Source organism: Mus musculus, chromosome 5 (genome assembly GCF_000001635.26).
Source record: "Mus musculus strain C57BL/6J chromosome 5, GRCm38.p6 C57BL/6J".
Taxonomy (NCBI): Eukaryota; Metazoa; Chordata; class Mammalia; order Rodentia; family Muridae; genus Mus; species Mus musculus.
This window is the reverse complement of record NC_000071.6, coordinates 76,926,940-76,950,955: the sequence shown is the minus strand read 5'-3', so window position 1 is coordinate 76,950,955 and position 24,016 is coordinate 76,926,940. Positions and strand designations below refer to the sequence as shown.

Sequence of the window (24,016 nt, the reverse complement as noted above, 5' to 3'; positions counted from 1 at the left end):
TGAGCAACAGGATGGAGGGGTGGGGGTGGAATGGCAAGTATTTGCACAGTTCCACGAGCCGCTTCCCAGCTCTGTGCTACGGGGAACGCAAGACAATGAGGGTGGATCATGACTGGGAAGGGGGGATCAGGGCTAGGAGGGTGAATCTCGAGAATCAAGTCAAGTACCTACTCAGGATATTGACCAAGTGGGGGTGGGGTACACTTTGCCTGCATAGACTTTAACTTAGGCTGTCGCGTTGCTCCCGAGTGCTCTTTACAGGTTAGCTCCCAAGAATGTGCATCTCTCGTCGCGGGTTAGTTACTCTGGAGTTTGCTTTCACTAGCCAGGTTGGGAAGGGACCGTTCAGATCTCCTTGAAACTAGAACTGTTCTAGAGATAAGCTTCTGTAGGGTGGTGGTGCTGAAGGTCCTGCAACACTTGAAGGTTTTTCTATTTGTTGTTGTTTTGCACGGGGCCTCCTGCTTGCAAGAGCTTTGTTTGCAAGGGCAGAGCTACTGAGCAGATTTGTCAGCCTGAAAGCAGTTAGAGGTTTGGAGATCGTGAGTTTAAAAGTAGTTATAGCTATGAGAAATTGGGAGATGCCTTTGGGGCAAACAAAGAAAAAAAGACCTTTGCCTCCATAATTTGTTTCTTGACTTCACTGACAGTATTATGGAAATAATACAAACTAGGGTTTTGTCTCTCTTCAAAAACTATTCTATCACGGAGTTTTACAATACAGTAGCAACAATGTCTAGACCAGAGCTGGGCAGTAACCCTTTTTATCAATGTGGGTGCTACATGCATCACTAATGATTATTCTTACCAGACTTAGCCTAGAAGTTGTCCTTTTGCAGAGTCTTATTTGACATTCTACATACTCCGCATACATTTATTTAAAAAAAAGCATCTGGGGCCACCCTGTGGTGGCGCATGCCTTTAATCCCAGCAACTGGAAGGCAGGGGCAGGTGGATTTCTGAGTTCTGAGGCCAACCAGGTCTAAAGAGTGAGTTACAGGACAGCCCGGGCTATATATACAGAGAAACCCTGTCTTGAACCCCCCTCCCCCCAAAAAAATTGTTTTGAGAATGTGTGTATGTATATGGTGTAGGGGACTATGTTTTTTGTTGTTTTGTTTTGTTTTTTAAATTAGTTACAACTTGCTGGGTGCAGTGACTAGCTCAAAGCACTGGAGAGGTCTGCAGAGGCAAACTGATCTGGAGCTTTTGAGGCTACATAGCAAATCCTAGGCCTGCCATAGCTACAATGAGGCCCTGTCTCGATAAACAAACAAACTACAACTTATTCTTAGTGACTTGTCACTATGTTATTATGTTTCCTATACTTACTTTTTTTGTTTTGTTTGTTTTTTTGAGACAGTTTCTCTGTGACTGGCTGTCCTGGAACTGAGTTGGCCTTGAACTCAGAAATCCGCCTGCCTCTGCCTCCCCAGTGCTGGGATTAAAGGCGTGCGCCACCACTGACCAACCCTATACTTGCTTTTATATGAGAAAGCTATAAGATTAGATAAGGTAAGGACAATAAAGATAAGATGTGTTAGTGAATGGATTGTATTTTATAGTAGAGTTCATAATATCAGCCCTGGCAAACATAGCAAGACTAGTCTACCAAAAGAGATTGACTTTATTAGGATAACTTAACTAAACCAAGCAAGCCTTTGGTAGGAGACTAGTGTTGAAAATATGACTGTGGGTTGTTTTGTTTTTTTCTTTTTCTCTTTTTGTTTGTTTGTTTCTTTTTTTGTTGTTGTTGTTTTTGTTTATTGAGACAGGGTTTCTCTGTGTAGCCCTAGCTTTCCTGGAACTCACTCTGTAGACCAGGCTGGCCTTGTGCTCAGAAATCCACCCGCCTCTGCCTCCCAAACTCTAGGATTAAAGCCGTGTGCCACCCCTGCTGGGATTGTATTTTTCTTTTGAATAGCAGTGATAAGCTAGTTTCTTGGGAACAAACATGCTACCTAGCAACATAAGAATGCCATTAAGATTTGCTTAGATCTCAGTATAAATCCGGGCAATGCAACATTTTAAATTAGAGAGACTTCTTTATCTTTAGTAGAATTAGTTTTAACTGGGGAACCAGTAGAACACCATACCATGATGCTTAGGGAATATAATAAGTGCTTGTTACCCTAAAACAGTAGATCAGGGCCAAAGAAGGGTAAGAACACATTTTGAGGGGTGATGTGCTCAGGGTGGCACAGGGGCCTCACATGGAGTAAGCACACACTGTCTACCAAGTAACACCCAAGAACTAATGAACTAATGAATGTATACTGCACTGATGAATGTAAACATGGGAATATTAAAACCTGAAACCTAGAGAGGTGATCATAGGTGAGTATATAGTAGCATTATAGACACCAACCTGGAGAAACCAATGCAGAGAGGTGTGGCTTATTGTAGAAGCCTCCATTTTTCACATCTCACATGAAGATGCACTCATATAAGAGTCATAAAAATCACCAGATACTGTGTGGGCTTAGACATCGGGTCTAGTCATTTGCAGAGTTCTGAACAAAGTAGGCTTCTCCAATCACACACTTTGATCTTTAAATCACCATCACATCTTATGGAGCACAGAGCAGTTTGGACCTATTTATTTAAAATTCCTCTTTAAAAAGGAATTACTAGACACATCCCATGAACCAGCCGCCTGAAGGTTCTTTGTGTAGTGTGGATATGGCTTATTCTCCAAAGGTGGGCATGGGGGCAGTGTTACTCAGTGTGGCAATACTCTAGTGGTATCTTCAGAGATGGAGTTTATAGGAAGCTGAGCGGTTGGGCATTGTGGATTAACAGTGGTCTCACTAAGTTAGCTCTCAGATAGCAAGCTGCTATAAAAGGGTGAGCCTGACCCTGGAATTCTAGCTATGCTCTCTCTCTCTCCCTCCCTCACCACTACACTTGACCTTTACGGTGAGGCCACACACACTGAGGTTCTCACCAGAAGCTGGGCTGAAGGGACTTCCCCCAAACATGAATTTTCAGCCTCCCAGACTGACCAAAATAACCTTTTAAAAGAGAAAAGGTACCTAGGCTGGGCATGGTGATGATGCACACCACTGATCCCAGCGCTCGGGAGGCAGAGGCAGGTGAATGTCTTGAATGGAGGTCCATTTGGTCTGCAGGGCAAGTTCCAGGCCAGCCAGCCAGCCAGAGAAACGCTGTCTCAGAAACAGAAAGAAAACCAAAACCAAAGAAAGTACAAAGTGCCTAGCTTCTCTTGTATTTTGTTACAGTAAGGGAAAGAAGATGATAGATTTGTTGTTAATTAGGAAATGAGCATGTCCTCTGTCGGTGAGTGGTCCCGTTCAGAAACAGAAATTAAAGCCAATGGCTAATGCTACATATTTTTATACTTCTCAACACGTGTGAAACTGACCTGGTGGAGGTGAGGGTCCTGATGGAAGAAACATCCTGTAGAACCTTCCAGTTCTGTTAAGCTTTGAGGAAACCAGTTTGCAGTGGTCTCAGGAGATGTTTTCTTGACAGGTGTAGACCTTGTTTCTGTAAGGAAACACCACCAGGAAAGCACTCAGTAGGGAGGGGTGCACCCAGACAGCCTCCAAGGCAAGCATCCAAGGCCTCTTCCTGAAGTGTTGAGGAACGCAGTGCAATAGGAAGTTGAACTTTTGGGGTGCCAAGATTAAGGCTGTTGGTGTTAACAAGGCCGCTAAAACACCAGCTTAGTCTTGGCAGCCCTCGTAAACGTCTGGATCTGTTTTGATATCTTTTAGGCTACAGGTAAGTACTGTTGTGTACTAAGCCAGTAGCAATCTCTTTGCATGACCTTCACTGGAGGTTAAAGGTGGGTCAACTCATCTGACTACATTTTATAAATTAAAAAAAATGGTGCTACAAGATTTTCACCTTACTTGAATTACAAGAGTTGGGGGTTGAGTTGAGTTTCCTTTACCCTCCAATGCTGTTACAGGTCACCTAAGTACAGGGATATGTATTACAAGAAATGCATCATTAGGCCATTTTGTTGCTATGCAGGTCAGTCACTCAACAAGGTATCTTGGTTCAATCCAGAGACTCGGTAAACATTTGATGTAGGAGGCTGCTGCCAGGGTAACACAGCACAGTTGTTTCACGTCATGGAGCCTCTATAAATAGTGACACACTAAAATGATGATGAAAAGGACAGTCTAGCAAATACAGAATCCACTAGCAGGCGCCTGCTACCATTATCATCAAGTGCCATGTGCTGCTCCGTGATTGTGCTGTGCTTTTCAATGACTGGCAGTGTGGCCTTCTTTTCTCCTACATGATCAAATGGGTAGGATTTTGTCCCGGGGTGCTTTATGGTAAACGCCACTAAGCTGTAGCTTTCTGCTGCTCTGTAATCTTCCAGGATTCCTCTAGCATATACAATCCATGTCCTCTGTTGTCCTGCAGCACAAGACTGAAATTCCATGAGCTCTTCCTAGGTGCAAACAAGACACTTTGAATAGGGAACAGGAGGCAAGCATGGCCTCTATATAAACTGTTTAGAACAGTGCCCAGAATAGAAGTATGGCCTACGGTTCCAACCCATACTCGGGGATGCACTCAGTAGAATTGCATGCAGATGTTCATCGACACACATGCAGTTACTCATAATGGCTGGAAAGAAGCTGGAATAATATATATAGTAGAATGGAGTGGGGTGTGTGTGTGTGTGTGTGTGTGTGTGGTGAGGTGCATACTCGTACAATAGATGTTCCAGAGTAATACACACAATGTTCCTACCACAAGCACAGCTAGAGATGGATCTCATAAGCACTGATACAAGAGAAGAACTTGACATTTAAAGTTCACACTAAGGAAAAAAAAAAGCATGAACCTTAGGTTATTCCATGATTGATTGCTGATGGTCTTTTATGGGATGGGGTTAAAAGCTAGCAGGTTTGGGGGGATTGTGGGATCCAGAATGATAATTTTGTTGGTCTCTTTTTATTTTTTGTCGTTTTACATACTTTTGCTGTGTACCGCAGGCTGGCTTTGAAGTTTTTATCCTTCTTAGCCTCCTGAGTATTGATTTGAGTGCTGGTCACATGAGCTTGCTGTCTAATTAGGAGCAGAGACTAGAACTTCATTTGTCTATCTTCAGTCTTGTGCACATTCCTGTATACAGTCAGCCATCTGTCTACATGCATTCTGTATCCATGGTTTCAATCCATAAATACTGAGGTTTTTTTTTTTTTTAACTAGCTCTACTGAACAACAAAAAAGACTTTCTTGCCATTGCTCTTTAAACAATAGTGTGACTTTATAGCAGTTACATTATATTAGCTATTAACAGCAATTAAGAGATGGTTTAAAATATCCAGGAGGATATATGTAGCTTATATACAGATACTGAGCCTTTTTATATAAGGAACTTGAATATTTGGGTTTCTTTATATTGCGTTGAACTTCCTCTTCTGGTATCTGGTGGGCTCACGTTTCACTCTATCCCATTGTTGGCATGGAGCTCTATTACTATCCTATGATGACCTCTGCTTCACTGTGGTCTCCCCCTCCCCTCAGCCTCGCAAGTACAAGGAAATGAGTTGTAATATCTGGATTTTAATTTATATAATTCTAAAAAGACTTCAGAGCTTGGCTATCTTCATAGTTATTAAAACAGCATACTTATTACCTACCCTTTGAGAAAACCACATTTTATAGCTTTTTAATTTGTGGGCCCCATTCCTTTTCTGTAAGTGCACTTTGAAGGGCATGGTTATTGCAGTTACCTGACGGGGAATGCAGCCAGTGACTTTTGAGTTCCGCTTACTTTTAATGAGCTGTGAACTCATTTCCCAGCATTCTCTACTCTCAGTTCACAAACATTGTATTTAGTGTAGTTTGTCAGGGATAGGGCTAAATACCAATGTTATCAGGAAAATGCAACAAAAGTTTTTCACAGGAAAAAAATAAAAGCCCTAGCACTTTCCAGGCTCTTACAGTCTTCCTGATCTTCCTGTGTTTTTCTCTTGTTGCTCCCAGCTCCACGGCTTCCAAAATGACCTTCAGGTAATTCTTAAACCTAAGGTCAGTGTGTGACCCCTTGTGGTATGTGTTAGTTTTCAAGTATATTAAATGAGAAATACTGAAGTGATTAGGAAAATTAATGAGTTGAAGAATTAGGAGTATTTTGGTCAGGGCTTAGAAAGAAACTGAAGTTAGAAATATATTTTTCTAATAATAATTATAGTCAGTCGAATAAATAATGGTGGTGTGTGGACTTTATTTTTACAAGACTTTTTTTCTTGGTATAAAAGAGGAAAGTTCTTAGAGGAAAGTCGTTGCCAGGGTTACCATGTTTGCATTTGGGAACTCCAGGAGTCCTGCTTTTTAGTTAGGATGCAGTCAGTTTCATCATGAAATCTTTGTTTTCTCTGATGGCTATCATTTGTCTTTTGTAAAACTCTGTATTCATGTTTTGGATTTTTATATGTAGTGGCATGACATTGTTTCCAGTCTCTTTCTATCCCAAACTGGATAGGTCTCTGGGCAGTTTCCTCCAGTGTCTTTGTTTCTGGCGGTCTCCTCAAACATCTGCTTGATTTTTTTTTTTTTTTTAAATCAGGTCAAATTTGTATCAGTGCTCTGACCTCGTTTTCAGACCAGTGCTTTCCAACTCCCTGGATCATGTGTCGTTAAGGTGTATGTGTGACTTTCAGCATCTTCTAAGGGAATATGATTACCTGTAAATTAACAGGACCCTTTTGGTTATTCAAACACATTAGCAATTCTTGTGTTTTGAATATAATTCACTTAACACACCAGGATTGTCATAAATCACTGAGAATTAGAATAATTTCAGTAGGGAGGGAGTCAAACTTTTTTATAACTATTCAATCAGAAAATAAGTCAGACTGCTGCCTGATATAGCTGCTTTCAATCAGTAGCTTTTCATTGGCTATTTACAAATATAGAAAGCTATATTAGTAATTTCTTTTGGTAAGAAATGGGAATAGACATTTTTCTTCCTCCTCCTATACTCTGTACCAAATTAGATATAATAAGAAAGCTCTGAGGTAATATACAATAGAGTTCTAGCTTTCAACTACTTAAGGCTGAAATATCAAATACTTAAGATGGAAAATATCAAAAGAACACTTAAAATCTAGCCACCTAGACCATGGCCTGGGGTAGCATCCACGGTGTTTTCTTCTGTTAGAAAACAGAGTAGCAGCTTAATCTGTTCTTTAGTTGAAGGTTGTGCTGAGCCCCACTATGGGGCAAAATTCTCTCTTCCAAAACATAACCTTGGACTGAGAACATGTATGTGTCAACCACATTTTAAGGCAGCCATGTTGGAACTGCCTCCTTCAGCGTCTTTAAGTATTCTGCATTAAACTGCAAAGCAGTGTGCTGAGCTTGGAACTGGAATGGTATTTTCAGACCAAGTCTGTTTGTTTAGCACCTAAGAACTTTCTCATTTGATCTTTACCGTGAACAAGGATGCTCCTTAGTGTAGTTTGTATGAAGGCAGGAGATCACTTTAGTAGCTTTAGCAGTTTTCATGTTGAAACAGTAGTCTGTATTCCCCCAGAAGAGCCCTGGGTGTCCTGCGATTCAGTTAGTCTAGGCTAAACTCAAATTCACCTGCTTATGCATCTCGAGAGCTGGAATTAAAGGCATGTAAGTGTGTGCAATAATGGATATGAGGAGAGCTTCTTCAGGCCTGAGTGCAGAGCCTTGTTAAGGACATATTTGCACAGTGAGACCAAGATGATGCGTAGGTTGTGACAACATCAGACCTCAAATGATAGATAGACTGCATTCTGGAGTCATGTGGAGCTATTCAATAAGACCCAGTTAGTCCTTCTCTGTTCCCTTTGAGGCAGCGTCTCTCTACATAGCCTTGGCTGGCCTGGAACTCAAGACATCCGACTTGCTTCTGTCTCCTGAGTGTTGGAAGGAAAAGCATGTGTCACCCACACCCTGCAATTCTCATTTTTAGTCATTCCACTGGGAATATACAGTTAGGCTCCTGGAAGACTGGTTAGGATACCTTTTGCCATAGATCAATATATAACTTTTGTGCATTTCTGCTTAATGTAGATTCATTAGCATTGAATTCACTGCCAACAGTGACTGTAAGGCATGCCCGAATGAAGGTTATCTGATGTCTTCTCAACAAAGCACCTAACCTTTAGAAACTCTAGATAGCATGGTAGCACTGCAATCAGGGTGTTGTTCAAATAAAAGTCACCTCCAAGCAAGTGTACAAAAATGTGGGAAAACATCGTTGTGCATACCCTGTGGGTAATGAGATGGATCCAAAGTCCAAAGTCATCCCCAGCTACATGGGTGGCTAGAGAGAGGCCCGTCTGAGCTACGTGAGACCTCTATAAACAAACACATTTAATTAGGCCCTCTATTAATTAACTAGAGCTGGGACACTGGAAAATGCACTTGTTTTTTAGTGTTAATAAAGTAACCTTACCACAAGAGCTTAGCTTATAAATTATAAAGTACATCAATTTCTCACATATATTCAACTGTTTCTTAAATGTTTTTCCAGCTTAGGTACATGGCATTTCATTTTTATTCTCTTAAATCTCTTGGGAAGGCAAATATTTGAGGAAGGATTTCTCTGCATATGTATTTGGGTGTTCATTTTCCAGCTCGAAATTTAAAAAAAACAAACCACCAATCTTGTTCACATTATAAAATAAAGGCAATGGTGTTGCGTTATCTGAGCTGACCTGGGCAAACCTGAGCATGCCTTTGTCAGGATACTGCAGATTTCCGTGCTGCCTTTTGCATAGCAAATGTCCCTTGGAACCACCTCAAGGACTGATTTTCTTATTGCGAAACATTAAGTTATGGCCAGCTGTACCTGGTTACTGTACCAGAGCCTCCCTCATATGCTAGGAGAGTAGGTTGTTGCCACAGGCTTTTGAAGAGAGATAAATAACTTCTCATTCATGAAACACTTGATTTTAAAATTTTCTTATATATAGAAGCTCAGACAAGAAGGAGAGCATGATTATTCTCAGGTACTTTAATGAAATCAATGTGTGGGGAGGTTATCTTGATAAGCTAATAAGTGGCCTTAACCATTACTGGTGTAGAGCAGCCAAAGGGAGGGAGGGGAGGAGTTACTCGGCAGTGTTGAGTAGTGGGTACTCAAATCAAAATTGGCTAGGTTTTAGTGCCAAGTGATTTCCACGCATAGTGCAAGCCTGGGCATCTGTTTCTGTCCCTGTAACTCGGGAGACTTTCAAGATTATAGTAGAACGATAATGGTTCAGTAACTGCAATGCTTTTCTACCCCAGAGTTGAGCACAGGTTCACCATAGAGTCAGGTACTTGCTCTGGGTAAACAGTATATGCAAGTTCCCTTATAAACCTTAAACACATTACCGTGACCTAGGAGTTTCCGCTCTCTGCTCCTCTTCCCCCCCCCCCCCCCCACCCCCCTATAAGAATTGAAGCTGGAACCAAGGCTTTTGTGTTGTTTTGTTCTTCATTGTAGCATTGTTCAAAATAGCCAAAAGGCAGAACCCAAATGCTCACTGACAGGTGAATTACCATGAAGATTAGAGCACGGATTTGTCCTGCCACACACAGGAACCTGAGGGCTTGATGCTAAATAAGAGATAAATCATCTGTGATACTGCATGCCTGAATAATCACATTGAGACATTACTGAGAACAGAAACAAAGCAGTGGTTATCCTACAGTGAGGAGATTTGGGAGTGCCTACTTGATGGACTCGGATGTTTCAGTTTGAGATAACAAGAAAATGCTATCGCGGTTTCTCTCTCTCTCTCTCTCTTTTTTTTTTTTTTTTTTGTTTTTTTTTTTTGTTTTTTGTTTTTTGTTTTTCGAGACAGGGTTTCTCTGTATAGCCCTGGCTGTCCTGGAACTCACTTTGTAGACCAGGCTGGCCTCCGAAATCCACCTGCCTCTGCTGGGATTAAAGGCATGCGCCACCACGCCTGGCTAACATCTCTTTTGTAAGTAGCCAGTCAGGCATTCTAATTCTGAACTCTAGTCTCAGCTCCAACTGCACCTGATCTTCCCCCCATGGGACTTTTGCTTGCTAAGAAGTGTAGTCTGAGTGTTAAGTATTCCCATCCTCAAACCTATGAAGCACAGAAGGTCTTGTCTGGTAAGGCAGAGAAGAAAGGCTCCTAGATTGTAGGCTCTACTTGCAAGTCATCACTGGCCTTTCTCCCGCAGCCCCGTGCTTTGAGTGGAAGAGGTGAGCCATCAGGTAGAAAGCTGGCTCTCTCCACCTTCCTATCCTTTAACCACAGGGCAGTGGTTCTCACAGTCAACAGGCATCGCCTCACCCCGGGGATTTGTCCTGTCTCCTGATCTTAGCATTTCTGGTGCTGGAGACCAATGATTTAAATTTTAAGTCAGTTGACACAGTTCCCTCTACATTTTTAGAACAGCCAACAGAAAGCTACCTTATTCTTTCCCCTTCCATTCATATAGTTCATAAATATAAGTGTTACTCAACATTTTACACAATCTTACATCTTAAGTAGCATCTTGGGTTCTTGTAAAACATCATGAGGGTCCCCCTCCTCCCATGACCTCATCTAAGCACAGTTGTTCTCGACAGACATTCCCACAAATACCATGGGAGTCGGGGCTTCAATACAAGAATTTTCTGGGAACTGAGGTAGAATAATTAAATTTATTTTTGGCAGTACCCTATAATAACATCTTATTTTGTCTTACACTTGTAAACAGAGCATTTTACTTTACCTGTGTCAAGACATTGTTTTACATCTGAAAAGCTGTGTTCTGATATGTTGCTTACTGAATCCTCTCTAGTGACTTCTCCAGCAGTGGCTGTAGGAACATAAGGAGATCTGTAGTGTTCATTTTATTTTATTCCCTTTCAGGGTTGACTTTAAAGTCACTAGTACTCTGTGGGATCCTTTGCTTTTAGATTCCTCGACTTTGAGCACCTTTTGCCTTAGGTCCCTGGTAGGTATTGATCCTAGGTAAATTTCTGTCTTCCCATGGAGGTTGCACCCACCCCTCCGGGCAGTGACTCCGACTGTGGGCAACTTTATCTGTAGATAGCTAACTTCCCTTTGAATGGAAATAGCTGCAGAAATACCTAACATACTTGTTCTACTTCCTTGAAAGTTTCAGTCCTAACTGCTTTTCCCTCTTGGCATTTGTGTCATTTAAGCCACAAGTAAACCCTTTAGGAAAGTAGGGTTTAGAGGTCGTCAGGGCCGCCTTGCCCAGTCCTCGCATTTTAGGCAAAAATCGTGTGTACTCGGCTGCTTCAGGCTCCCACCACAGAGGCTGACTTAGAACTTAGATTCCTGGTGAACTGGTTCAGCTCCTTTCAAATCTTACCTGCTTGTGTGTATTGTGTCTCTATCCATTGAACTACATTTATTTTTAAAGGACTTGGTGATATTTCACAGAAGACCTCACCCACCTCTAGGGATTTCTTGACTGCCACTTTCAGATGGACTATTTTATGCCGTTGGTGTGAAAGACCCCCGACGTGGGTAGTCAATCAATCTGAGGAGACCCTCTCAAGGACCAGCGAGACCACGATTCGGATGCAAACAGCAAGAGGCTTTATTGGGAGCACGGGTACCCGGGCGACGCAGTCTATCGGAGGACTGGCGCGCCGAGTGTGGAGTTTTTACCCTTTTTATAGGGCTGGGGCTGGGGAGCAAAAAGCGCGGTTACAGAAGCGAGAAGCGAGCTGGTTGGTTAGTTCGAATAAGGCTTGGGGTATTTCTCGGTCATTTGGGGAAACTGAGGTGGGACTTTTTAGTTCTAAACAATGTCTATTTTCAAGAAATGGGTATGGGAGGGGTACGAGGAAAGGGTCTAATGAAGGTTCAACAATGGGCACACACCTGGTCAGAACATTGGCAGACACACAGGTTCAAGGAGTGGCCAGAGCACTGTGCACCTCTATTTTTCTAAATCAGTGAAGCTAGTTCTGCTAACACTGACGTCTGAGAGCCATCTGTTCTTGGCCCTGAGCCGGGGCCCAGGTGCTTGACCACCGATATTTGGCCCCTGTCCCAGTATTATTCAGCCTTAATCTTTAACTGTTAATCTTTAACTGAACTTTCTTGTAACTTTTGAGAACTCAGCTCTGGTACTTTTTCATGCCTTGCAAAATGGCGTTACTGCAGCTAGCTTGCTAAGCCTGATGGTGGGGTCTTTCATTCCCCCCTCTTTCTGGAAACTGAATAAAATCTTTTATTCACGTGATTCCACTTCTTCTGGATCTATTGATTTGAGTTGGTGATACTGTTGGGTCAAAACCAGGGCCTGCACTACCGAAATTCTGTCTTTTACAAACTGGACCAAGCGGTTGAGAATACAGGGTCCGAAGAGTAGGATTAATAAAAGTATTATCAAGGGGCCCATAATGGTAGATATTAAGGTCGTGAACCATGGGGACCTGTTAAACAGTCCCTCAAACCACCCTTGTCCTGATTCGAACAATTTTTGTCTCTGGTTCAACCTTTCTCTTAGCTTTGCCATGCTATCTCTTACTACGCCAGTGTGGTCCGCGTAGAAACAGCATTCTTCTTTTAGGGCAGCACATAATCCTCCTTCTTTTAGGAACAGTAGATCTAATCCCCTCCGGTTCTGTAGGACCACCTCAGACAACGAGGTCAGAGACTTTTCTAGGGCACTGACTGACTTTTCTAAAGCCCCAAGGTCTGTATGTATGGCTGCCTGGAGCTGCTCGAATTGTTTGGTGGCCACTAGGGCTGTAGTCCCGGTTCCTACTCCTGCAGCTATGCCGCCCATAGTAAGTCCTCCCAACAGCAGGGCCAGAGTTAATGACACCGGCTCTCTTTTATATTTGGTTTTTTTCTCAAACTGGCCATAAACATAACCAGGGGAGTGGTAGGTCACCTTTGGCCAGAGCTCAACCAGGACACAGTAATCGGTGGTGAGGTCGAGTACAGTGGTAGATAGGCAGGGAGTGAGCCCGGTGTTGCAAGCCCAAATGGTCCCGGCGGGAGCAGCCAGATAGTAGGACCCGTCGCTCGTCTTCTGGGTGGTATTACACAGGGCCTGATGGGTTTTGGGAACTGCTCCTACGCAGAGTCCCTGTCCGGTCACTTCGGACAGGGTCAGCTTGTGTTGGGAGGCCACGGAGCAGTTAGCTGGGGCAGAGGTATGGTTGGAATAAGTACCTAGGACGGCAACCCCTTCGTAGTAGGGGGGTCCCGCTACCAGACACAACCAGCACTCTTGGGTTTTGTCAGGACTGGTGAGGTTGAGAGCTTGGTAGGCTCCATCTACCAGGTTTAGCAGCCTGTCTCCCGTCCCAGGTTGTTGAGAAGGTGGGGCAGTCTCAGGGACTATAGAGGCTGCGCCTGGAGGAGGAGGCTGAGGAGGCCTGGGGAGCATGATCTGCACGGGTCGGGAGGGGGGTAACTGGTCAGTGATCACGGGATTAGGCCCAATGGGGACGCGGGGCCCTATATTGAGGACCTGGCGGGTCAAAGAGAACCGGGTCACCGGGTCGGTCCCTGTGGATCGGTACAGTCTTAGTCCCCATACTTTGGGGCCATCCCAGCTGGCCTTTTTGCCCGCGTCAGTGAATTCCAGGACTAGGGGATTGCATCGACCCCCCGGTGTGGCGCCCTTGATGTCACTGGAGACCGCTGAGGAATCATAACAGGGGCCCTGATTCCGAGGGGTGTTTCCTCGCTTAAGGGAAATTAGGTCCCATGATGATGATGGCTTCCAGTATGCCTGTCCAGTGGTCTCACAGCCCCATTTGCCACAGTAGCCCTCTCTCGGCCCTCCACACCCTGTTGGTACAGTATGCCCGGGGCAAACATAGAAGTCAAATGTTCTTGCCCTTTTTCTTCCCCCGGGAGTGCGACACCCGAGTCCAGTCTCATCCCAGTCGTCCCCTATTAAATCGCACAAGTCAAAGTACAGTTTAGGAAAGGCATCGGTCATTGTCCCCAGGAGGGAGGTAGCATTAGCTGTTTGTCCTGTCATTAAGTTGGTAACTCTCCAAGTAACATTGAAGACCTGATGAGGGCTGTCATGTTGTACTGATACTCCTGCTCTTATTAAGATCCCCAGGATTATTAGGGGGCCCCACGGGTTAATCTTATCTTTAAGGGGTTTTGAGAACGCTGGACCTTCCATGTCGGTCCTGATGCTGTTCCGGCCGGAGGGGTTGTCGCCGCTTTTACGTGAGCGGCGTGGATCCACGCAGCGATGCCGTCTACTTTGAGAGCGGTGGGGGTGGTCAGCAGGACGGTGTAGGGTCCTTTCCAGCGAGGTTCCAAGTTCTTAGTCTGGTGCCGGCGTACCCACACGGTGTCGCCGACACGGAAGGGGTGTGGTATCACTGGCTGGTCCAGCTGGTCCTGATAGGCAGCGGCCAGTGGCTTCCAGACCTCTCGTTGTACTGCTTGGAGGGCCTGTAAGTGAGCTTGGAGAGAGGGGCTATTAGTAAACTTTGACATTTCAGGATCATGGAAATTAACAAGGGGCGGGGGCGCCCCATACAGGATTTCATACGGAGTGAGTCCATGGGGGCCCGGAGTGTTGCGGGCTCGGTAGAGGGCTAAGGGAAGTAGGAGTACCCAGTCTCTAGTGCCAGTTGCAAGCGTTAATTTGGTCAAAGTCTCCTTGATTGTCCTATTCATTCTTTCTACCTGACCTGAACTCTGGGGTCTGTAAGCACAATGTAGTTTCCAATCAATCCCCAGTAGCTTGGCCACCGACTGACTTACCTGGGAGACGAAGGCAGGCCCATTATCAGTCCCCAACACTTGGGGCATTCCAAACCTTGGAAATATTTCTTCCAGAAGTTTCTTGGTCACTATTTTGGCAGTCTCATGTTTGGTTGGGAAGGCTTCAACCCAGCCAGAGAACGTGTCCACGAATACCAGGAGATACTTGTACCCATACAGTCCGGGCTTCACTTCAGTAAAGTCAATTTCCCAATGGGTGCCTGGTCGATGTCCTCTTACTCGTGTTCCGGCCCTGATCTTAGTCTTACTGGCATTTACTTGGACACAGGCTTGGCATGATTCCGCCACCTCGTGGAGGATCTTATCTTTATTTAGCATGTAATAGGGGCTTTCTTTCCTGTCTAGAAGTGCCCTCATCTTCTGATAGCTAAGGTGGGTGAGCTGGTGAAGGAAGTCTAATAATTCAAAGGTGAACTGGTCAGGCATCACAGGTTTACCTTGCAGGACCCAATATTTTTTCTCTCTATCATATGTGGCTCCCAACTCTTGTAGGTTCTTTATATCTGTCTCAGTATAATGGAAGAAGTCTGGAGTGTACGGGGTTGAGGTCTCTATGAGAAGTGAGGAGGCCTTTGTGTCAGTCCCCATGGCCGCTTCCCGGGCTGCCTGGTCCGCCATTCGGTTGCCTTTAGCTTCAGCACTATTGCCTTTCTGATGTCCTGGGCAGTGAATTATACTGAGTCTTTTGGGCAGAAAGAGAGCTTTCAGTAAGGCCAAGATTTCGCCCTTGTTCTTGATCTCCTTGCCTTCTGAGGTGAGCAACCCACGTCTCCTATATATTTCTCCATGGATATGGGCGGTAGCAAAGGCATAGCGGCTATCAGTATAAACATTTAGCTTCTTACCTTCTGCCATCTTTAGGGCCTGGGTGAGTGCTATTAGTTCAGCTCGCTGGGCGGATGTCCCGGCTGGCAACGCCTTGGCCCAGATTACCTCGGTCTCGGTGGTCACCGCTGCTCCAGCCCTACGTTGTCCCTCTTGCAGGAAGCTGCTTCCATCTGTATACCAGGTGTGGTCGGCGTCTGGGAGGGGCTGGTCCGTGAGGTCTGGTCTGGTTCCGTGTGTCTCGGCCAAGATCTCGAGGCAGTCATGGTGAGGCTCTTTCCCCGGTAGGGGGAGCAACGTAGCCGGGTTTAGGGCTACCACCGGTCCGAACTGGACCCGGTCCGTATCTAGGAGCATCGCCTGATAGTGGGTCATGCGGGCGTTGGATAGCCAGCGGTCAGGGGGTTGCTTGACTAGTGCCTCTACTGCATGGGGGGCCAGGATGACTAGCGGCTGTCCCATGGTTAGCTTGCCTGCATCTTTTGTCAGAACGGCAATGGCTGCTACCATCCGTAGGCAAGGGGGCCACCCAGCTGCCACTGGGTCTAGCTTTTTGGACAGGTAGGCCACCGGCCGACGCCAAGGTCCCAGTTTTTGCGTTAGGACGCCTTTGGCGTAGCCCTGCTTCTCGTCAACAAAGAGTTCAAAGGGCTTAGTCAAATCTGGCAATCCCAGGGCTGGGGCAGTTAGAAGAGCCTGTTTGATTTCTTGATAGGCCTTTTGCTGGTCTGGGCCCCAATTAAACAGAGTCCCCGTTTTGGTGAGAGGGTACAAGGGGGCTGCCATTTCTGCAAACCCAGGGATCCAGAGGCGACAGAAGCCTGCCGTCCCTAGGAACTCCCTTAGTTGTCGAGGGGTCTTCGGAGTAGGCTGCCCCATCACAGTCTCTTTTCTGGCCTCAGTCAGCCATCTCTGACCCTCTTTTAGAAGATACCCCAGATACTTGACCTGTTTCTGGCAAATTTGGGCTTTCTTGGCCGAGGCCCGATACCCGAGGTCCCCTAGGGTTTGTAACAGGGCCCGAGTACCTTGTTGGCAGTCGAGCTCAGAAGTGGCGGCCAGCAGTAAGTCATCCACGTACTGTAGCAGGATCAAGTCTGGGTGCTGGATCCGGAAGTCTGCTAGGTCTCTGTGCAGTGCCTCATCAAACAGGGTGGGACTGTTTTTGAAACCCTGTGGGAGTCTGGTCCAGGTCAATTGTCCTGAGATTCCCATCTCTGGATCTCTCCACTCAAAGGCGAAGAGAGGCTGACTGGTGGGGTGGAGTCTCAGGCAGAAAAAGGCATCCTTTAAATCAAGCACAGTGTACCACTGGTGGGACGGTGGGAGCCCGCTCAAGAGGTTGTAAGGGTTGGGCACGGTGGGGTGGATGTCTTCCACCCGCTTGTTGACTTCTCTCAGATCCTGGACAGGCCTATAATCATTAGTCCCTGGTTTCTTAACGGGTAGCAGGGGCGTGTTCCAGGGGGACTGGCAGGGTACCAGTATTCCCTGGTCCAACAGTCTCTGTATGTGGGGCTTGATCCCCAGTCTGGCTTCTTGTGACATGGGGTATTGTTTTATGGACACGGGGGTAGAGGTTGCCTTCAGAGGTATGATCAGAGGAGCTTGGCGAACTGCCAGTCCCATGCCCCCGGTTTCCGCCCAGACCTGGGGAAAATCAGAAAGCCAGGTGGACCCTAGAGAAACATCCGGCTCTTTTGAGGTCTCATGTAGCCGATACTCATCTTCTATGTTTAGGGTCAGCACTTGCAGGGGCAGTCCCATTGGTCCCATAACCTGAGCTCCTGATCCCTCGAAGTGGATTTGGGCTTTTAGTTTAGTCAGCAAGTCTCTTCCTAGCAGAGGATAGGGGCAGTCTGGTACATGGAGGAAAGAGTGGGTGACCTTACCGGTAGCTAGATGTACTTTGCGATCCGTGGTCCAGCGATACCGCTTTCCTCCAGTAGCCCCTTGGACCCAGGCAGCCTTGTCACTTAGGGGTCCAGGATTTTGGGTCAGCACGGAGTGTTGGGCCCCAGTATCTACCAGGAAGGTGACGGGTTGCCCCCCGACTTTGAGGGTTATCCTGGGTTCAGGGGGGGGCTCCTGACCCTGACCTCCCTAGTCACCTAAGGTTAGGAGGGAGGTCTGGGGCCTCAGTCCTCGGGGCCCTCGTGGCTTCTTTGGGCAGTCCTTAGCCCAGTGTCCCTTTTCTTTGCAGTAGGCGCATTGGTCCTTATCAAGTTGGGGCCTCCTCCGCTCTCCCCCCTGTCTATCCTGTCTCTGACCAATAACTACAGTGGCCAAGAGCTTGCTCATCTCTCTATGTCTTCTGCGGTCCCTTTCTTTCTCTCTCTGCTCATCCTCTGCCCTACGGCGTTCTTCTTTTTCCTCTGTTTCTCTCTTGATACGTTCCTCTCTTTCTTCCGGGGTTTCTCGCTTATTAAAGATCTTTTCAGCTTCCCTCACTAAGTCTCCTAAGGTCTTGCTCTTTAAATCTTCTAACCGCTCTAACTTTCGCCCGATATCCGGGGCAGACTGCCAGATGAATGACATAGACACATTGGTTTCTTGCCCTGGGTCCTCAGGGTCATAAGGAGTGTACCTGCGATAGGCCTCTTTGAGTCTCTCTAAAAAGGCTGAGGGAGACTCATTAGGTCCCTGGGTTATCCCTTTTACCTTGGCCAAATTGGTGGGACTTCTGCCCGCGTTCTGGAGACCCGCTAAGAGCAACTGGCGATAGAGGACTAGGTGGTTCCTACCTTCTGTAGTGGTGTAATCCCAACCGGGGCGTTCAAGGGGAAAAGCAGCATTGACTTCATTAGGCAACTGAGTGGGGCGTCCATCATTGCCCCGGACTGCCTTTCTAGCCTCTAGGAGCACCCGCTGCTTTTCTTCTCCGGTCAGCAGGGTCCCCAACAACTGCTGACAGTCGTCCCAGGTGGGCTGGTGGGTGATGAGGACGGACTCAATCAAGGCCGTCAATTTACCTGGATCTTCAGAAAAGGAAGGGTTATTATTTTTCCAATTGTATAAATCCGAAGAGGAAAACGGCCAATACTGAAGCTGGCCATCTCCCCCCATGCGGAGTGGAAATGCCTGGGAGGTGGTGGAGTCCACTGCGGGAGGGTCTCTCCTTCCCCGCAGTCGAGACACCATGGGAGAAGGGGGGGAAACCTCGGAGGTGGTGGCCGCCTCTTCTTCGTCGTTCTCCCTGGCAGAGGAGGAGGGTTGTGCTCTGTACGGCGGGGGGTCCTCTGTGAGAAGGTCAATGAGGGGTCCGCCGCTATCAGGGAGAACCTGGGGCTTAGGAGGTTTGGACTTTATAGAGGGGGTAAGGGCAGGGTAAAGGGCAGATCGGGACGGAGGTTGCGCAGAAGGACCGGGCGGGAGGACGGGAGCTGTCGGCAAGGGAGGAAGTTTAGGAGACACAAACGGTTTGACCCACGGAGGGGGGTCATAGGCAAGTGCCTCCCAGGTGACGATATATGGGACCTGATCCGGGTGTCCGTGGGGACCAGGACAAAACACTCTAGACTTAACCTGAGAGATAATACTTAAATTGAAAGTACCATCCTGAGGCCATCCCACATTGAAAGTTGGCCATTCAGCGGAACAGAAGGTAATCCAGCGCCTCTTCTTGACATCCACAGACTGGTTGGATGCAATGCGCTGGACATCTCCCCAGTGCTGCAAGGTTAAACTCAGAGGGGTAGTTACGGTCTGTCCCATGATCTCGAAAACACTTAAAGACAGAAGAAAACTAACGAAGAACAAAAGAACAACAAACAAATCAGACGCGCGGCGCGGCTTCGGCGTAAAACCGAAAGCAAAAATTCAGACGGGGGCGGGAAGTGTCTCTGTCTCTCGTCCCCCAACAAAGCCACGTACAGTGGCGGAGCTCCAAAAAGTCCGACTCGGGTAGGTTAACTGATACAGAATGGGCCACAAAACGGGCCCCCGAGGCCGCTGGGACGTCTCCCAGGGGCTGCGGCCGGGAATACGAACTCGTCAGTTCTTCCGCGGAACCGCCAGATACAGATCTAGTTAGCTAACTAGTACAGACGCAGGCGCAAACATTGGATGCCGGCACAAACACGCACGAAGACAGAGACAGACACGAAACGACCGCTGGCCAGCTTACCTCCCGGCGGGGGGGTCGGTGGTCCCTGGGCAGGGGTCTCCAAATCTCGGTGGGACCTCCAAATGAAAGACCCCCGACGTGGGTAGTCAATCAATCTGAGGAGACCCTCTCAAGGACCAGCGAGACCACGATTCGGATGCAAACAGCAAGAGGCTTTATTGGGAGCACGGGTACCCGGGCGACGCAGTCTATCGGAGGACTGGCGCGCCGAGTGTGGAGTTTTTACCCTTTTTATAGGGCTGGGGCTGGGGAGCAAAAAGCGCGGTTACAGAAGCGAGAAGCGAGCTGGTTGGTTAGTTCGAATAAGGCTTGGGGTATTTCTCGGTCATTTGGGGAAACTGAGGTGGGACTTTTTAGTTCTAAACAATGTCTATTTTCAAGAAATGGGTATGGGAGGGGTACGAGGAAAGGGTCTAATGAAGGTTCAACAATGGGCACACACCTGGTCAGAACATTGGCAGACACACAGGTTCAAGGAGTGGCCAGAGCACTGTGCACCTCTATTTTTCTAAATCAGTGAAGCTAGTTCTGCTAACACTGACGTCTGAGAGCCATCTGTTCTTGGCCCTGAGCCGGGGCCCAGGTGCTTGACCACCGATATTTGGCCCCTGTCCCAGTATTATTCAGCCTTAATCTTTAACTGTTAATCTTTAACTGAACTTTCTTGTAACTTTTGAGAACTCAGCTCTGGTACTTTTTCATGCCTTGCAAAATGGCGTTACTGCAGCTAGCTTGCTAAGCCTGATGGTGGGGTCTTTCAGGTGTGGAACCTTACCTTCTGCGATCTGAGATTGCATATTGGCTTTTTGAAAACTTCATCTATTTTAAGAAATCCTACTTTACTTCTTTCTTACTTTGTAATTATGTAACTTTTTTTGTTTTAACATTTTGGAGAACAAACATCCATTAAATCTTTCGTTATCTCTCTCTCTCTCTCTCTCTTTTTTTTTTTTTTTTTGGTTTTTCCAGACAGGGTTTCTCTGTGTAGCCCTGGCTGTCCTGGAACTCACTTTGTAGACCAGGCTGGCCTCGAACTCAGAAATCCGCCTGTCTCTGCCTCCCAAGTTCTGGGCTTAAAGGTGTGTGCCACCACTGCCTGGCTGTTTAGTTATCTCTTCAGGAACTGGTCTATTAACTAACATTTAAGGGGCCCAGCTGATGGTTCAGTGGGAAAGTAGCACACATGCCGACAACCTAGAGGTGTTAAGCTGGCACCTCTACTGCTCAGGGTACGTTTGTATAAAGCAAGGAGAGACAGAGAGTGGGGTCCTGGCCACGGTGGGAATAGGGTCCAGGTGCCTTCTGTTAGGAGGGCATGGGCCTTGTGTGAGACGCCACTTTCAGTTAGGAGGGCATGAGCCTTGTGTGAGACGCCACTTTCAGTTAGGAGGGCATGAGCCTTGTGTGAGACGCCACTGACCTGAGTTGTCGTTTACAGAAGTGGATAGGTGAAAAAGTGTCAGTGGGGCAGTCAGGAGTGGAGAGTTGATTTCTAGCACTTGGAAAGAGAAAAGGGCGGGGGTGGGGGGGAGAAGAAAGGGAAGGGAACCATCTTATCTACACTTAAAAACTAGAATATCCAACTGGCTAGAGCTAACAGGAAGGGCTGTGGGGGTGTGGTAGCACTTGGTCAGCAAGCCCAAGGCCTTTCATTCCTCAGAACTGCATAAGGTGGGGGATGGGGTGGTCGGTTATAGAAGTTAATTTTTCCTTAAAAAAAATCAAAATAGAAGCAAGCAGGTGGCAAAAGGCTAAAGGGAAAAAGAGAACTGTCAGAGCAGCACTGCAGAATCACTGTCACTAAAGATGGCGCCAGCTACTGTCCCTGGCTGCTTCACCAAGTTCTCTTAATGGATCTCCAGGCAGAGAGCCTGGCTGTGTGTGCAGCTGCTTGTCTGTCCTGAGACAGTGATGAAATGGGAAATAGGCGTGGTTAGTCCTGCCGGAAGCTGGAGGGAAATCTCCATCTATTGACCTTGCCTGTGGAGTTGACACATTGATGGGGAAGAGGAAGGGCTTTGTCACACAAGGTCCTCCAGGCAGCCTGTTTTCATTCCTAGCATACAATTTCCTGGAAGAGCCCTACTTCCTGGGGGCTCCATTACAGATTTGGGGGGGGGGTCTTTTCATCTATTTAAGAGGTGGGGATATTCGATGAGAAATTTGGTCTTTTTTGAAACTGTGAATAACAGCAGCTGGACAGCATTATTTGATATTTTCCCTTCTGATAAGGGTATAAAAATAAATCATTAAGTATTCAAACCTGTCTATGTTTCAGCCGTAGTTAGCAGAGCAGTTTAGTGCTGTTTTTAATGTGTCTTTGCTGTGTTGGGATGTAAGAAGTGATGGTTTGGAAATTCATACCTTGTGCCAAATAGTATGTTGTTTTTTTTGTTTTCTGTTTTTGTTGTTGTTGTGTGTTTTGTTTTTAATCTTGATAGTTCAGGCTACATTTATCGTATGTATTCAGAAACTGTAAACACAGTGACAGACAAAAGAATGGAGATTTTCTTTTTTACCTTCGGTGATCTCTGGGGCTGTAACTGGGCTCAGGGTTGCCAGGCACTTGCTGCAGCAACCATCCTCCTCTGCTAACCGTGCGGTCGGTTCAGACTGCAGGATTGCGTCCAGAGCGTGGAAGAACTTCATCGTCCTCGAGCTGTCTCCTGACCTGTGGGCATGCTTAACTGTCCTGTATTCGTACTTGAGGTTTTTATACTTTGCCCGGCACTGCTTCCAGTCTCTGTATACTCCTAGTGTTTGCAGCCTTTTAGCGACGTAAATAAAGATTTCTTTATTTCTCAGTGTTCGGTAAAGTTGTTTTCGTATATTTCTTTCTGCCCAGACACTTAGTAAAGCCTTGACCTCCTCCTCCGTCCAGTGTTTCCCAGGTCCACTCTCCATGTTTAAAGTGACCTGGAAGTGATTTGCTATTTCTAGCTCATGTTTTTGTTTCCTAGGAAACCAGAGGGCTGGTTGTCCATGAGCTCTGAAGAGCTTGAGAGGGTGTAGTTTAACTGGTTCAAGCTGCCTAAGGGAGTAACTTGAGGATCTGCCAAATAAGCAGGCTCTTGTGGTTAAAGAAGCCTGGACCTAAATGATTGCTAATCTTATTTGGGCTTCAGGGGAAAATTAACCTTGGGACAAAAGGGATGAAAACTACTTTGTGGGGGGCAGGGAGTCTCTTTCCTTTATAATTTTTGGCTTCATTGAATGTGTTATTTTTGTTTTTTGTTTTTTTAATTACTTGGAAATGGTTGGCAGTAGCTGTGGGGATTTTTTTTTAAAGGTTTATAGCAAATATGAATAGCTATGTATTTAAAAAGCATTGAATTTGAACCTAATTGATAGCTCAGTGGTTAAGAGCACTTGCTCTTGTGGGGGGGGGGGGTGGGGACATGACACCCAGGTTCTGTTCCCAGCGTCCGTGTAGCAGCTTACAGATGTCTGTATGTAACTCCAGCTCTATGGGATCTGACACCCTATTCTGGCCTCTTTGGGGATACCCAGCACCCACATGGTACATATACATACATGTATACAAAACACCCAAACACAGAAAAGCAAAAGGAAAAACACTTGCAAAAGCATTACATTTTGACTGAGGTTTATAGCTAATAATCACTTGAAGGCTTATATCATGCTGGGGGTGATGGTGCTCGCCTTTGATCCCAGCATTAGGGAGGTAGGGGCGGGCAGATTTCTCTGAGTTTGAGGCCACCCTGGTTTACGTAGCAAGCTCCAGGACAGCAAGGCTACATGGAGAAACCTGTTACCACACAAGGAGGGTGGGATTGATTTGTTGGAGGAAGTTTGGAAAGTATAAAAAGCAAGACAAAAAAACTGTTAGCCGGGTGTGGTGATGGGCACCCGTTATCCCAGCACACTTGATGTTAGAGCAAGGGGCGCCCATGATGTGGTATACTGAGACCTTGCCTCAGAAAATTTTACTTGATGTCATGTCCAGTTTTAGTATATGCAGCTAAGTATTCTTGCCTTCTCTGATATTGATATCTACATACTTCACTGCTTGAGGCTTTATTCAGAGGCAGATTATAGGCATTAGATATCCAGATTCTGGAGTTGGGTTATCTGTTCTGAACACACAGTACAACCGGTCATCTGCACAATTGTTGTGTTACTTCATTTTCTTTGCATTTCTCTCTGAATCCTAATCATAGCTCCCGTTTCACAGGATTGCTATGAAAGCCAGATCAGATGATATACGTAAATACTGGTGACCGAAGGGCCTGGCGTATCAATTAGAATTAGATGACACTACCCTGTTGTCACAGTCCAGAGATGTCCCGAGCCTCTCAGCTTATGGGTTCCTTTG

The 24,016-nt window shown here is 46.3% G+C and overlaps 1 protein-coding gene and 1 long non-coding RNA gene across 2 annotated transcripts in view; both read left to right on the top strand.

The window, feature by feature from the left end:
• Ppat (phosphoribosyl pyrophosphate amidotransferase) overlaps positions 1-24,016 on the top strand; it is a 38,330-nt gene that overhangs the window by 623 nt on the left and 13,691 nt on the right. The window lies entirely within an intron of this gene.
• LOC115486295 lies at positions 6-23,509 on the top strand. Its single transcript, XR_003955939.1, has 2 exons — positions 6-11,455; positions 20,442-23,509. It is a non-coding gene; the product is annotated as an uncharacterized LOC115486295 (long non-coding RNA).